General features: G+C 43.1%; 1 protein-coding gene across 3 annotated transcripts in view; it reads right to left on the minus strand.

Moving 5' to 3' along the window:
• The window catches only part of SEMA3E (semaphorin 3E), a 287,593-nt gene that overhangs the window by 139,772 nt on the left and 133,568 nt on the right, over positions 1-14,253 (minus strand). Inside the window, exon 1 of one of the 3 annotated variants that reach the window (XM_053257997.1) lies at positions 5,051-5,158. The exons of the other annotated variants lie outside the window; for them this stretch is intronic. The gene's annotated coding sequence lies outside the window, so the exon portion shown is untranslated. Of the gene's footprint in view, positions 1-5,050; positions 5,159-14,253 lie in introns of those variants that run through there. 3 annotated transcript variants of the gene reach the window in all.

The raw sequence follows: 14,253 nt of genomic DNA on the forward strand, positions 1-14,253 counted from the left end.
GTTTAGTTTTTAATTATTATTTTATAGGCCACTTTTAATCTCCAGTGGCGAATACAATTGCTTTTAAAAGAGAAGACAGATAAACAGAATTGTAAAGTACACGTCTTCCCTCCCATATTTATGGGGTGTGTGTATTTTGTACACAGGTCAATTGCCCTGTGGCTGCTGTCCAGATCATGGCTGGGAGCCTTCCGAGATGCTGGAACAGGAGCCTTGGCTCCCCTAAGTCCAGACCAGATGCCCGTGGGGCTCCCAGTCTAGGCAGTTTGAGCCTCACTCATGCTGGCCTGTTGTGCCACAGCTGTTTCCTAAGTTGTCTGCACTCCCTGTGGGGAAGGGTGTTCCGGCCGGGGCCAGCTCCTGAGTGATGGTGGCTGGATGTGAGGTTCCCGTGCAGCTTTCTGTGGGTCTCACAGGGCTGCCCACCCTGGGACCATCTCCACATCCTCAGCCGGTGCATCTGTGCTGACTGGCCATCCTGCCTGCAGCCCTTCTGGGCCAGCCCCCTGGGTGTATGAGCACAGCATGGTGGGTGATGTGGAGGCATCTCTCCCAGCTGCTGTGCCCCAATCCCATCTGACTGAGACCTCAGATCAGACGTGGCAACCTGCTGAATCTAAGCATATTTAGGCATATTAGTCAGCGAGGGGAAGAAGAAAAACTACCCTGGATTCCCTCAGTAACAGTAAGTGAAGAGCCCTTGGCCGATTGAAAGGGAATCAGGTTCGGATCGCCAAATCTACAGACCTGGCCTCTGCCCGGGGAAAGACCTGACCTCCCTGCTCAAGTCCACACTGGGAAAACATGGCAACTACTGTAAGTCTAGGACTGCAGCTTTCAATTGTTTGTATTCATAGCTTTTCAGGCAAGCATAGCCTTTTGGAATTGATATCCCTTTATTCTGAATGCTCAGAATCTACTACCTCTGTTTCCCCTTATCTGCTTTGGCAGGCAGTGTAATGGATTGATATTTCTGGTGTCCAGTTGAAACTTACAGTGATAAATAGGACAGATAATATTGTATGCATGTAACATTTTATTTTACATAACTTTTTCTATGTTTATACTGTTTAGTATGATAGATCTAGAACAGATACTCCAATTTATTACAAATTCAGCTACAAGATTATGCACTTTATGCAGAGACTGAAACACAGACACACAGACACACACACACACTTACTTGGAAGAATCAAAACAATCTTTGTATTCTTTTACCTCTTCCCATGCTCTCCTGATTTTGTATTGAGGAACATTTAAATGACAGACATTTATATGTGTACTCATGCTCTCTACTATGCACAAAAGCCTATTAATGTGCAGCTCATGTATCTTGAAATACCAGATGACAGGTTTCAAGTGCATGCAAGAAATCTCCTTTGTGTTAAATATCTACTTTATCATCGCCACTCCTTCCAGTTTATGTTCTTTTATCAGAGTCCCATAAAATGTACATACGTGTGTGTGTGGGGGTGGGGGGAGAGAAATGCAAGCAATAAAGGAGGAAGCCCACGGGCAAGCTTTAAAAATACATGGAAGCATTCCTTTAAAAAACTCTCCCAAGTGCTGAAAATGGGTACACATTAATCAAAATTGTTCCTGTAAGTATGCAGCTCCACCACTTCTGCCTGCCACTTCTACTCTCAGAACAGATTCTGTAATGAGCCCAGGAAGGAGACCCCCTTCAGGAGTTGACTGCCAGGCAGCACCATCCAAATGTAACTTTCATTCTAGGCTGGGGCTTCTTCTTACATAGGCAAAGATGGAATGTGGCTTCCTCCAGGCTCAGCTTTGGTGTTGTTAAAACCTCTCCCCAGCTTGCTGGTATTCCTGCTGCCATTCACTGCTGTCCTTAGAAGCCTGTGGTGATCCAGGAATCTCCTTGGGGGTCTGCTTTGAAGTTCTGTTTTAAGCTCTGTTTTTAAGCCACACCTTGTCCCTCTTCTTTTACCCATCCTACTTTTTAAGCAGCCACCTGAACACTCCTGTATATCATACAGCTCCTCCTTATGACTTCTTTGCACATTAGCTCCTTTCTGTCACTATTTATTCCATTTCCTTAAAAACTTCCTTTGCTTAGCTATTCCTCTCAGGTTGCTGTTTCCAAGTCCACTGATCTTCAAAGACGTCACTTTGCTTACAAGCTACCTGTATCTTAGTTTCTTTACCTCCTGGGAGTTTGTTTCTCTACTTCCTGCAGACTACCCTATGCATCTATTTCTTCCCCTAGGACAGAGGCTGTTAATCTGAGGTCCATGGACCCCTCCAGGTGGTCTGAGGAAGATCTTTGCTCCACTATATTTAATTTGCTTCCAGGAAGCTTTTCACATGGGGCTTTTGAAGCCCTTTAACTCGCATCTCCTCTGGAATGGAGAGGATGCATTCACATATTGGCTAGATTTACTCCAAAGTCCCTGTGAGTTATTGGGGAGAAGTTCACACACAATTCGAGTTTTTCACAGTGCATTAGAGTGTAACCCGATTTACATCCAGGGTTAAAAAATCCACTATTTGTGTCAGTTTTTTGGAACAACGTCGAGTTTACAGTAAAGCCTCCCTGTAAACTTGCAGTAAAACCTGCTGTGCATAAAAGCCCTTGTTGAGCCAGAATAAAGTTATTGATATAACTATTCTGAATACCTATTTTCCCTCTCATTTTACTCTAGGAGTCCATAGATAATACTTGAGGATCATGTGTATGTGTGTGTGTCTGTAAGTGTAAAAAGTTAGGAACCAATTGCCTTAGGATCTGTCAATTTTAGTACCAACTGAACTGACAACTTTCTATTCTCTCCCAGAAACTGAGCTTCAAACATTCTAGGCCAGTTCAGACAATGCTCCAAGGAGTCCAATTCTAGAAGTTTGTGTGTATGCACATTTCCCCTACCAAGTGCACCATCATCTATTTTGATTGAATCACCCCTCTATAATGGTTCAAATTCTAAGCAGAATTTCAAATACTTTGTTTGTACAAAGTTCAAATACTAAGTAGTATTTGAACAGCACATAGAGCAGGCCTGCTCAACTTAGGCCCCCCAGCTGTTTTTGAACTACGACTCCCATAATCCCCAGCCACAGTGGCCAATAGCCTGGGATTATGGGAATTGTAGGCCAACATCTGCAGGAGGGCCGAAGTTGAGCAGCCCTGACATAGAGGGACAGTTCAGGGAACCCACCTATGCTTTAGGTGATGGTGCACCCTCCACTCAGTGGAAGAGACCTGTTGACCCATGTTTCTCCCCCAAACACATGTGGGGTGTGCCATCCCTCTGACAACTTTGTTCCCAGCATAGTTGGAATTTTATTTTATCACATTTTAAGATTGCCCCAAACTTCTATCTCGGGGTGGTTTACAATAACATAAAACAGATTAAATAAAAAATGAAAACCTAAAAGACATTTAAAACCACAATCAAGTTAAAAAACTTTGGTGAAAACATAAGTCTTTAGAGACTTAAGGTTGTCAGAGATGGGGAGGCTGGGAGTGCATACCAGATTCACGGGGTAACTGAGATTCTTGCGGTAACTGCAGACGAACCTCTCCAGATGACTGCAACACTCAATGGGGCTCATGGCGAAGAAGATGTTCTCTTAAATACCCAGGGCCTAAGCTGTTTAGGGCTTCATACATTATAGCCAGCACTTTACCTGGAAACTTATTGGTAGCCAGTGTGTTATTTTAGTAGCCACCTAATGGTGCAGTGGGAAATGACTTGCCTAACAAGCATGAGGTTGCCAGTTCAAATTCCCGCTGGTAGCTATATCAGGCAGCAGCGATATAGGAAGATGCTGAAAAGCATCATCTCATATTGCGTGGGAGGAGGCAATGGTAAACCCCTCCTGTATTCTACCAAAGACAACCACAGGGCTCTGTGATCGAGACACCAACTCGACCGCACACTTTACCTTTAGTAATATGGGATCTCTGAGATGACCCAGAGACCAACCTGGCTTTTGTACCAACTGCAGTTTCCAGATCCAGACTATGTACAAAGGCAGCCCCCCATAGAGTGTGTTGCAGTAATCAAGTGGAGGTTACCAGCATATTATTACATAACATACCAGGTTACCAGTAGTCGAGGTTACCACTGTTCTTAGGTTGTTTATCTCAAGAAATGGATTGTGAATGTTCCATGCCATTGCACTAATACATCTAAGCTGTGTCAGAAGCTTAACCATCACAAGTAGATCCAATACAGATTGAACATTTTAGTGAAACTTTCAATTTAATTTTTAAAAAAATACACCAATAAAACCCCACCCTTTCATGGAAAATGAAAAATTTCCAATGAATCCTGACGTTAAAACTCTGCTTCTATAACAACATTCAAGTGAGCAGATGCTTCAGATCTGCTTCTATAATTCATGTTGGTTTACATCAAGTCTGCCTACACAAATGCTATAGTCAGGACAGGGGCCAAAAAAGTGCAAAGTGCATCCAAAATCAGAGTATTTAAAGGAACAAAAAAAAACTCCAAGCGAGCAAACTTGATGTCTTATATAGGTCTGTAATGATCAAATTGGGAGGTGGGGGGAGGATACAAAATCCCTCCTAGCTGTGAGGAGTCCTGGGTAGGCTGGATCCATCCACTTTTTAATATGAGCAGATTCACCCTTCCAAAGGCATATACTGGGAGAATAAAGTGGAAAACCCCTCCCCACCGAAAGGCTTGAGCAGTCTTAGGCCTTCAAGAGTGTGTGACTAAGGCAGGACCCAATAAGGGGTGACACTCTATAACACAAGAAGGATTTATTAATCATTGGAATCAGGAAAACTGCAGAGGCATCAACAATTGCTGCTTCCATTAAAGTAAAACCCTTCCGCAGGACCTACAAGAACCATGCAGTTCAACCATCAAAGCACTTTTTTAGACTGTGAGCCCTTTGGGGACAGGGATCCATCTTAATCAATCAATCAATCAATCTCTCTCTCTCTTTAAACCGCTTTGGAACCTTTTGTTGAAAAGCGGTATATAAATTGTTGCTGTTTTTAAACAAAAATACATTCCTGATGTGTCTAGCTAAACTTGCCATTATCCTGCCTACTTACTTCCAGGTAAGGAACTCCCAGTTGATTCCTAGCCCAAGGTTGTTAGTCTCTTTTTCCTACAGTAGTTGCTGACTTGACCTCTTTCAGGAGTCTCCTCCAGGGAAGAATTGAACACATCCGTCCTCTACTAGGCTGTTGTCCAGTAAGCCCTGCCCCTCTCTCTGGTTTGGACCACAGGGATTGGATTCTCCAGGGCTTTCTTCCTTATCTGGAGAGGCCTAGTCCTGCCTCAAGCCTGATTATCACTACAAGGTCATATTTAAGAATGAAATATGCAAAATGACATTTTGCTTCTTTTGAAAAAAGAAGATACTGCAGAAGTATTTAGAGACCGCCCCCCCTCCACACACACACTGTTGGGATCATTGTACTGAAATTGAAGGGCCCAGAATGCACATATCTTCTACATATGTAAACTGGGATTTCTTCTATTGTCTGTAATTAAATGTAAGGCTTGGAATACCACAGGGATGTAAGTAACTGATCTGCTTTACACTAAGGAACACTCAGACCCAAATGCTTATTGAAATTTATTTGAAAAGGAAGAATTTACCCACAGGAATGTTCTAAAAATGCAGATTTTAAAAGAAAATATTTGACTGTCTTTTCTTGTTAGCTGAAATTTGACAAGAAGTTGTAAACCTGTATAACATTACTGAAATATTAAATTAAGAATATGTGTATTAACATTAATTACAGGTTGAACAAAAGAATATATTGTTAATTATGTACCATTTTTATTTTGGTCAAGCTATTTGGCTAAGATACTTTCCAGAAATATTCAGTAATATTCCTCTTCTTGTGTAGTTCATTTTATAAATGAATTACACATTCATTATCTTAACATCCAAAAAGTAAAATTGTTTAAGGACATTTTAATTACGTGTTTTTTTATTTTAGTGTAAACTGCCCTGAGCCACTTTAGGAAGGGCAGTACATAAATTAAATAAATAAAAATTTAAAGTCATTATTCTATCCAGTAGTCTTTTGCAGTATGGATTTTTGTTCCAGGGGGGATCCTGCAGAGAATGTGGGGGAGGAGTCGGAAAGAAAAAGAGATGGAAAGGAGAACGAGAAAATGGAGCTTTTGCTGAATAAACCTTTAGTTAAATCTACATAAGGTTTCCTTGTTTGTGAGGGAAGCAGCTATAAAGCAGGCATATTTAAAATACATGGAACAATCTGCTGTAGAAGACAGAGCACATTTTGCAAGCCACCCTAATGTCATTGCAATCTATCAGAATGTTAAAGATTTTAAGCAAGAATTTGTCGATAGTGTTGTATCTTTGGGCAAGGGAGGGTAAGCCTAAAATAAAAACAAGCTTAAAATATTGGTTTGCCTGCTGTATTCAATTTCCACGGCTTGTCACTAATTATAGACCCCTTTGAGCTAGTTCACACATATGGCAGCTCCCATGTGTGCATCCTGTGGATGTATAAAGGCCACAGCTATATCTCAGACCCAACAATCTTCTGACAGACAGGGTTCTTGGGAGTATTCCAGTTCCCAAAATCCTGGCAGCCTAATTTGCATAGCCTGTAAATTGTCAGTTACTCAAATCAATCAAACAAACCAAATTTGTAACATTTGTGCTAGCTAGGACAAATGGCAGGTAGTTTTCCTATGCGGAGACTACAAAGCATCCATAGAAAATTGCAGGAGTTGAACAATAAATTAAGTGTCTGTGCTGGTTCAGATGATACTTTTCCTGCCCCGCATGTGATAAAGATGTGAGCATGTTGTGAGCATGCACATTCCCCCCACCTGGAAGAAAAGCTCAACCATGGATAGCACCATACATTTTTGCACCTTGGAAGGAAAGCAGATAGGGGAATCAATGAAACAAATTCTACAATTTAACCTGTTAAATCTTTAAACCTTTAAAACAATAAAACATACTACCAGTGAAGAAATAATAAATTAATATAGCGATACACTGCCCATCTTAAGAATGGATAGTATCATCATCTGATACTTTTGTTGAGATTAGAAGTGCAAGATGGCTGTATGTAAGTCAATGGAACATAAGGGTCCTACATGTGACTGAGTGCTGAATTTGGTCCGGGATGCAATCTGAGAGGACAATTGAATTACACTGACCTTTGCCACCATTTGAAATACTCTGTGTGTATGAGGACTAGATAAAATCCAGACCAGACATTGAAAGAAAGTAACCAGATGGTATGCATGGTGATAGTGGCTGACATGATGAGAAAAAAAAATCACCCAACATAGTCCCATTGAAATTAGAAGGGCCAATTTCAATGGGACAAAGTTTAAATTTCAGTGGGATTACCCTGAGTAATTTTCATCATTATGTCAGCTAATAGCTTCTACTGCAGGATTTTAAAACACTATTTCATAACCTGAGGCTCACAGAATATATTATATATTTTTTCCCTAATAAGAAGATGCAGTTGGTGGGTGTGGGGTGGAGACTGAAGTTGACTGCAGCAGTGACACTGTGGGAAGGATGACTAATAATTTCTCTTCAGGCTACCTTGTTAAACCAGGGCTACCTGTTATTTTACCTTGGGCATATCCCAGCTGTGCCCACCAGGACATTTAGTGCATCAGCATAGGATGGAGGGTGGTGGGGGGAGGGGGGTGTTGCTGTATTTTATAAAAGCTCTATTTTCCTCTCTAGGCCCCCTGTCCAAGTGAGAGCTGGTTCAGAGTGTTTGTATCTGGTGTTGGGCTCTCAGGATTCAGAGTGGGGATTCTGTTGGTGTACCGCCCAGCCCGCTGCTCAGCTGTCTCCCTGCCTGAGCTCACAGAGGTGGTCTCAGATTTGGTGTTGAGGACTCCCAGAATGATTGTTCAGGGTGACTTCAACATCCATGCTGAGGCTGCCTTGTCTGAGGCAGCTCAGGACTTCATGGCTACCAGGACAACCATGGGGCTATCCAACTTGTTGTTGGTCCAACACATGAATTGGGACACACTCTAGATCTGATTTTTTTCGACTGGACAGGAGGATGGTGATTTGAAAGTAGGGGATATGTCATGGTCAGATCACTTCCTTCTGAGATTTAGAGTATTAGCAGTTACACCTCTCTGCTAGGTGTAGAGAGACTACCCCTGGAGACTGATGAACTATGATGGATTCCTGAGGGCTTGGGGGATTTTCTAGATGCAAGCACTCCTGTTGAAGCTCTAGTTGCTTTCTGGAATGTAGAGGTGGCTTGGGCAGTCAACACAATCACTCCCAAGTGCCTCCTCCCTCAAATCAGAGCCCATGCAGCACTTTGGTATACACCTTACCTGAGAGACGGCTGGAACATAAGTGAAGGAAAACTTGGGGTGAGTCTGAGTGAACACTGGTTAGAGCTCATTATTGAGCCTACTCTGTGGCAGTGATGTAACAGAAGAAATGTTTTTTTTTCCATCCACCAATACTTCCTCTCAATGTCATCCAGCAGGCCTCTTCTGGGTGGAGCAGGGCCTTTTGAAATCTGGCCCTGGGTAAGATGCATTAGAAACCTTGGTAGCACCCTTCCTCTTCCAGGTCCCTGCTGTGGATATCTCCACCGGGCTGACTGAATGGGTGCATGGCATGGTAGAGCGCAGATGAGTCCTCATCATGTCGGGGAAGGCAGCTTGTGTTCTGCCTTCCCTCCAGCCCCAACATTTTCGGTCATGTGAATAACCGAAAATGATGGGGTTGGGTGGAAAGCAGGACACATGACCTTTTTGTTTCTGGGTGGGCATGTTTCTGCCGAGTCACAGCTACACTAAAATCCTGGATTTCTTCATTGTATTCTATGGGCAGGTATCATTTCTGCCTAGGGAAGCATCCAGAATGCATCATGAATTCTCTTCTTCGGACAATGGGTATGTCATTGTTTGTTTGTTTGTTTGTTTGGCTTCCTTACATATTAATGATGATTGTGATTTCCCTCATTGATTAAGAACACTGGAAGGAAGCATGGGGTCATTTCTCACTAAATGAGAATCAGGGGCGTAGCAAGGTTGGAGTGGGCCCAGAGACAAGATTTAAAATGCCGCCCCCCCCCGAAGCTCAGCTCATGAAGCAAAGTAAAATCTTAAATGAGGCTGAATAGTGGTAACAAAAAGCAGATAGATAGATAGATAGATAGATCCTATGTCCCACAATAGAACATCATCCTAAATTATTTTTAAAAGTTTTTGCAAATTGTGGACAATGCAAGTCATTTAATAGTACTAGCGAAAGACATACTGTTCTGGTAGCTCCAGGTCTTAACACTCACATTAATTTCAGAGGATGAATACAACTGAAGGAAGCCCGGATGGGTGCACAGCTAGGGGAGTCAGTCATGTGACTTGCTTTGGGGGGGGGCAAGGCAGTGGGCCCCCAGACAACTGTCTCCCCTATAGTTACGCCCCTGGTCAGAATACTGCTGCACACATTGCTTCATATCACTGCTTCAGTAGAGGTTGGTGCAGGCGCCACCTCTTGCCTTTAAGGCGCCACCTTAAAGGCAAGAGGCACCTTTAAGTGTAAATTAATAGGTGTCCACTACTGCCGCACCTGAATGCTGCTCCAAGCTGTAGCATGCCACTCAGCACCCCCTGCAGCAGGGGATCACCTCCGCCACTCACCTGGCCACTCACCGGCAACACCTGCACTAGTCGCTATTGCACTGATTCTTCATAGGCTAGAGGGTTCTTGTAAATGAAAGCTGAGCATTTAATGGTCCATGACAGAAGGCAGACGGGATAATAGCTAGAATCTGGACAAAAAACAGCCAACCAGGACATACAGAACCCTACTTTCAGGGGTTCAATTTATGAGACTTGGTGGTCTTCACAAAGGGACTGTACACACAGCCACTGTGAGTAACAGCAAGAGTTTCATGTAAAACCTATACTTGAAAGTGCCCGTTATAGAAAAGAAACCACCATATTTTTCCAGGATTCCCAATTGTGCAGAGAAAATGCTCCATGTGTAAAGGGTTCTTTACAGATGTTATAATGAATGAATGTGCATAGGTTGAGGTGAAGCCTGCTTACCACTGCTGTGCTCTAGCCCTGCCATGCATATACTATACATTCAGCCCTTGAAGAACACCTATAAGAGGGTTAGATGTGCAGACTGCTTCCATTGGAAATCACTGTGTTTTAGGGGATGGAGTTTTGTCTGGTTGTGATCTGTGATGTCTGATTCTACATCTGTGAATCAGTTCTTTGATTTATCCCTCCATCTGTAAGGAACTTCAGCTGTGATGAACATGCATGTGCGAAGAATCCCTGGAGTCTCCAGTCTAGCTCTGCCTGGGTCCAGTCTATTATTCCTGCAGTGTATCTGATAACAGGTATAGCCCAGGTGTTTATGGCTTGTATGGTGTTCCCGCCATTGAGTTTGGACTTGAGGATTTTTCTAACTCTCCTGATGTATTCACTTCCTATTTTTCTTTTAACTTCAGTGTGGGTGATGTTATCAGCCTGGAGAATGCCCAAGTATTTGTAATGTTCTTTCTCTTCCAGGTTCTTGATGTTGCTTCCATTGGGCAGTTCAATTACTTCTGTTTTTCTTATTTTTCCTCTGTTCATTATTAATGCAACACACTTGTCTAGTCCAAACTCCATTGCTATATCGCTACTGACAGTGCTATATCTAAACACAGACAGTGTTTAGCATTGATTCAATTTCTGACTGGGACTTTCCATACAACTTCAGATCGTCCATGTACAGCAGATGGTTGATTTTACTTGATGTTTTAGATGTTTGGTATCCGAGGCCTGTTTTGTTTAGTATTTGTGAAGGTGGAGTCATGGCGATTACAAACAACAGAGGGGATAGTGAGTCCCCTTGGGAAATGCCTCTTCTTATGCTAAGCTGTCCAAGTGTCTCACCATTGATTATTAACTTTGTACTCTACATGCTCATTGCTTTTTAAAAATAAATATCTGAATGTTTTTGCTGACCCCAGTTGTTTCTAAACATTTTAGTATCCATGTGTGAGGCAATGAATCAAAGGCTTTCTTGTAGTCAATCCATGCAACACTTAGATTTGTTTTTCTTCTCTTGCAATTTTCTAAAATCATTTTGTTAATCAGCAGCTGGTCTTTTGTGCCTCTGGTGTTTGGGCAATTTCCTTTCTGTTCAACTGGAAACTGTTTGTTGCATCACTTCATCTGCTATTATTCCAGTTAATAATTTGGACATGGTTGGCAGGCAGGTTATCAGTCTATAATTACTTGGAACTGCACCTCTTGCTGGGTCTTTCATGATGAGATGAGTTTTCCCAGTTGTTAGCCATTGTTCGATATCACCTCCTTGCAAAATGTGATTGAACTGTTTTGATAGTTGTTTATGAAGGCTTGTTAGGTGTTTAAGCCAAAAGCCATGCAGTTCATTGTCTCCTGGTGCAGTCCAATTTTTAATTTTCTTTGCTCTTTCACTTATTAATTCTGGTGTTATTATTAGATCTTGCATTTGTTGGTTACATTTTTTGACCTCTTTCATCCAGCCTGCTTTTTTATAATAATCTATTGGATTGTCCCATAATTTCCCCCAGAAAGGCACTGTTTCTTCTTTATTTGGTGTTTCTACGTATTATTATTATTTTATTCAGTTTCTATACCGTCCTTCCAAAAATGGCTCAGGATGGTTTACAAAGAGAAATAATAAATAAATAAGTTAGATCCCTGTCCCCAAAGGGCTCACAATCTAAAATATAAGAGAATCACGCCTTGTTTGCTCAGTTGGCAGTCTCCAGCATAGCCCAATGACTGTCCTTGACTTGACCTGACCTGTCTATAAATGCATCTAGGCCAGGCAACAGAGGTCTTGCCTATCTTACTTGCTACCTACTGACATTCCACCTCAAGTCTCCTTGTTTCTCTGCCTGTATGCCACTCATTACCTTCAGACTTGTACTTTGGCTTTGACCCTAAACAATGCAGCCTGTGTGAGTATCCCTTTGCCAAGTTATTCCTCACACCTTGAATCAAGATCTATTAGGGCTTCCTGACACATTGGTTCCTGAAGGGTGTCTTAGACATGGTCATAGACAGTTGCCTTGGCTGTCTATGAGCCAGTGCCAACGATGACATAGAGCAAACACACAGCATTACACAGATCATATGAGTACTTCTGATGCCAACATTTTCCCTTTAGAGTTGATGAGACTATTCTGGAAATTACCCACATGATCTGGCCTATTCATGTGATACAAGCATTCCTATTTAACTTGCAAGATGTAGGAGCTGATATTTAATTTATTATATTTGTATACACCCCAAACTCATGACTCAGGGCAGTTTACAACAAATGTAACAAATTAACATTAAACACAGTCTAAGAAGCCAGAACTCTACAAATCTAGTTAAAAGCTTGGATGAACAAATGTGTCTTGAGGATCTTTTAAAAAGTTATCAGAGATTAGTAAAGTGTGCTGTCAAATCAATTTCGACTCCTGGTGCCCACAGAGCCCTGTGGTTTTCTTTGGTATTAGGAGGCTCTTATTTCAGCAGGGAGCACATTCCAAAGCCTCAGGGTAGAAACAGAGAAGGCCCATCCCTGAGTAGCCACCAGATGAGCCGGTTCCAAGGGGCAAAGAATGCACACAAGAATATCCTTTAAAATAATCTCACACAGTATGCCTAAGCATCTGATTCCAAGAAATGTGTACCATCTTCCAGTGCTGCATGGACACAGGAGTGGTGGGGTGAATGGAATCTGAGGGCTGCTCAGCCTCTATATTATCCTCCTCCCTGCTCACCATGGATGTTGTTGCACTAATCCTGCACTGCATTATGGCAGCAGTTTGGGGTTGCTCCTTCTACTCCCTGAGCATCAACATTGGGTTGTGTCTGCCGCTTGGGCCATGTTGCTGCTGCTTCTGCCCTTTGTCTTAGCTCCCAGAGAAGACTGGGGCCTCACTGTGCACTGGGTCTTACTGTGACAGCCTCTCTTTTTGTCAGCACCAATGCATGCTTCCTCCTGAGGTGGTGCAGCATGCTGGAATTGGTGAGGTGCCCCATCGGCTGGAGCACTTCATCCTCCAGAAGAGGCACTCTCCCCATTGGGCATAATCTGTGCAGTGTACCTCCAAAGCCAGGGATACTCAAACCCTACTCCTAACGGTGCTCACAGGAGTCATGAGGCATATGGGATTAGGGCTCCGCTCAGTCTCCATAAGCTCTTCCTGCCCCCTTGCTGTGCCTGGTTCAGAGGGGCAACTGCCATGTCCCTGGGCAGGAGTGTCCAGTAGCTGCACAACTCAGAAAGAGGGACAAGGAAACAGATTCACAGATTCTTCATCATCAAGCACAGATTCTTCATCATCAAGCTCCTTCTCTTTGAGTAGGTCCTGCACAATGTTCTGAGTGGTTGGAGATAATTCTAGATGGATCATTTCCCCCAAACCAAAACTTTAATTCTCCTCCAGAGCCTGCACCTCCACCACATCCCTCTGTAGAATGCTGCCTGCCATCTCTGAGGGCAACAGCAGCCTCCTCAACCTGGGTAGCAGTTAGAACATAAGAACAGACCCGCTGGATAGGGCCCAAGGCCCATCTAGTCCAGCATCCTGTTTCACACAGTGGCCCACCAGATGCCAATGGAAGTTGTGCTAGTGCCACAACACTTCACTTTCCTTTCGCCCACTCCAGTGCCATCACATGTGCCATTAGTTGCTGCTTCTCCTACCCTGGGGTTAGCCAAAGTCAGAGGGGGTCTTCTGACTCCCTTCATCCCTCTGAGTGGCCAGAGGAGGAAATTAATAGGGCCCAACTCTGCCTGACTTCCCCTACAGCAGAACAGACTTATGCCTCTTGAGGTGATCCATCATGCTGGAATAGGTGAGGTGCCCCAACACCTCGCCATGACTGATCTTTGTTCTGCAAAGAAGGCATTCCCCCTCATCAGGGTTTATCTGTGTTATGGAAGTACTTCAAGTACTACATGTTTGAGAGTATTTTTGCCTGTAACTAAAAGCTGAGAGAGCTTCAGATGGAAGCAATCTGTAGCATTTGAATGAAACTGTTTTTCTTTTTGTTCTTTTCTTTTACAAGCCCCTCCGAGTGGGGTTTTTAACTCAGGAGAAAGCGGGGGCTGGAAGGGGGTGCAAGCAGGTCCTCAGACATTCCACAAACTACCAGTTTTCTCACCACATGTAGGCTTGCACGTGGAGGGTTTTTGTGTACTTTTCCAATAGCAAGAGAAGGAGAGTTTCCCTGGGATTTCCACCCGAAGCCCAAGTGGGGTGTTAAG

This window comes from Hemicordylus capensis, chromosome 5 (assembly GCF_027244095.1).
Source record: "Hemicordylus capensis ecotype Gifberg chromosome 5, rHemCap1.1.pri, whole genome shotgun sequence".
Lineage (NCBI taxonomy): Eukaryota > Metazoa > Chordata > Lepidosauria > Squamata > Cordylidae > Hemicordylus > Hemicordylus capensis.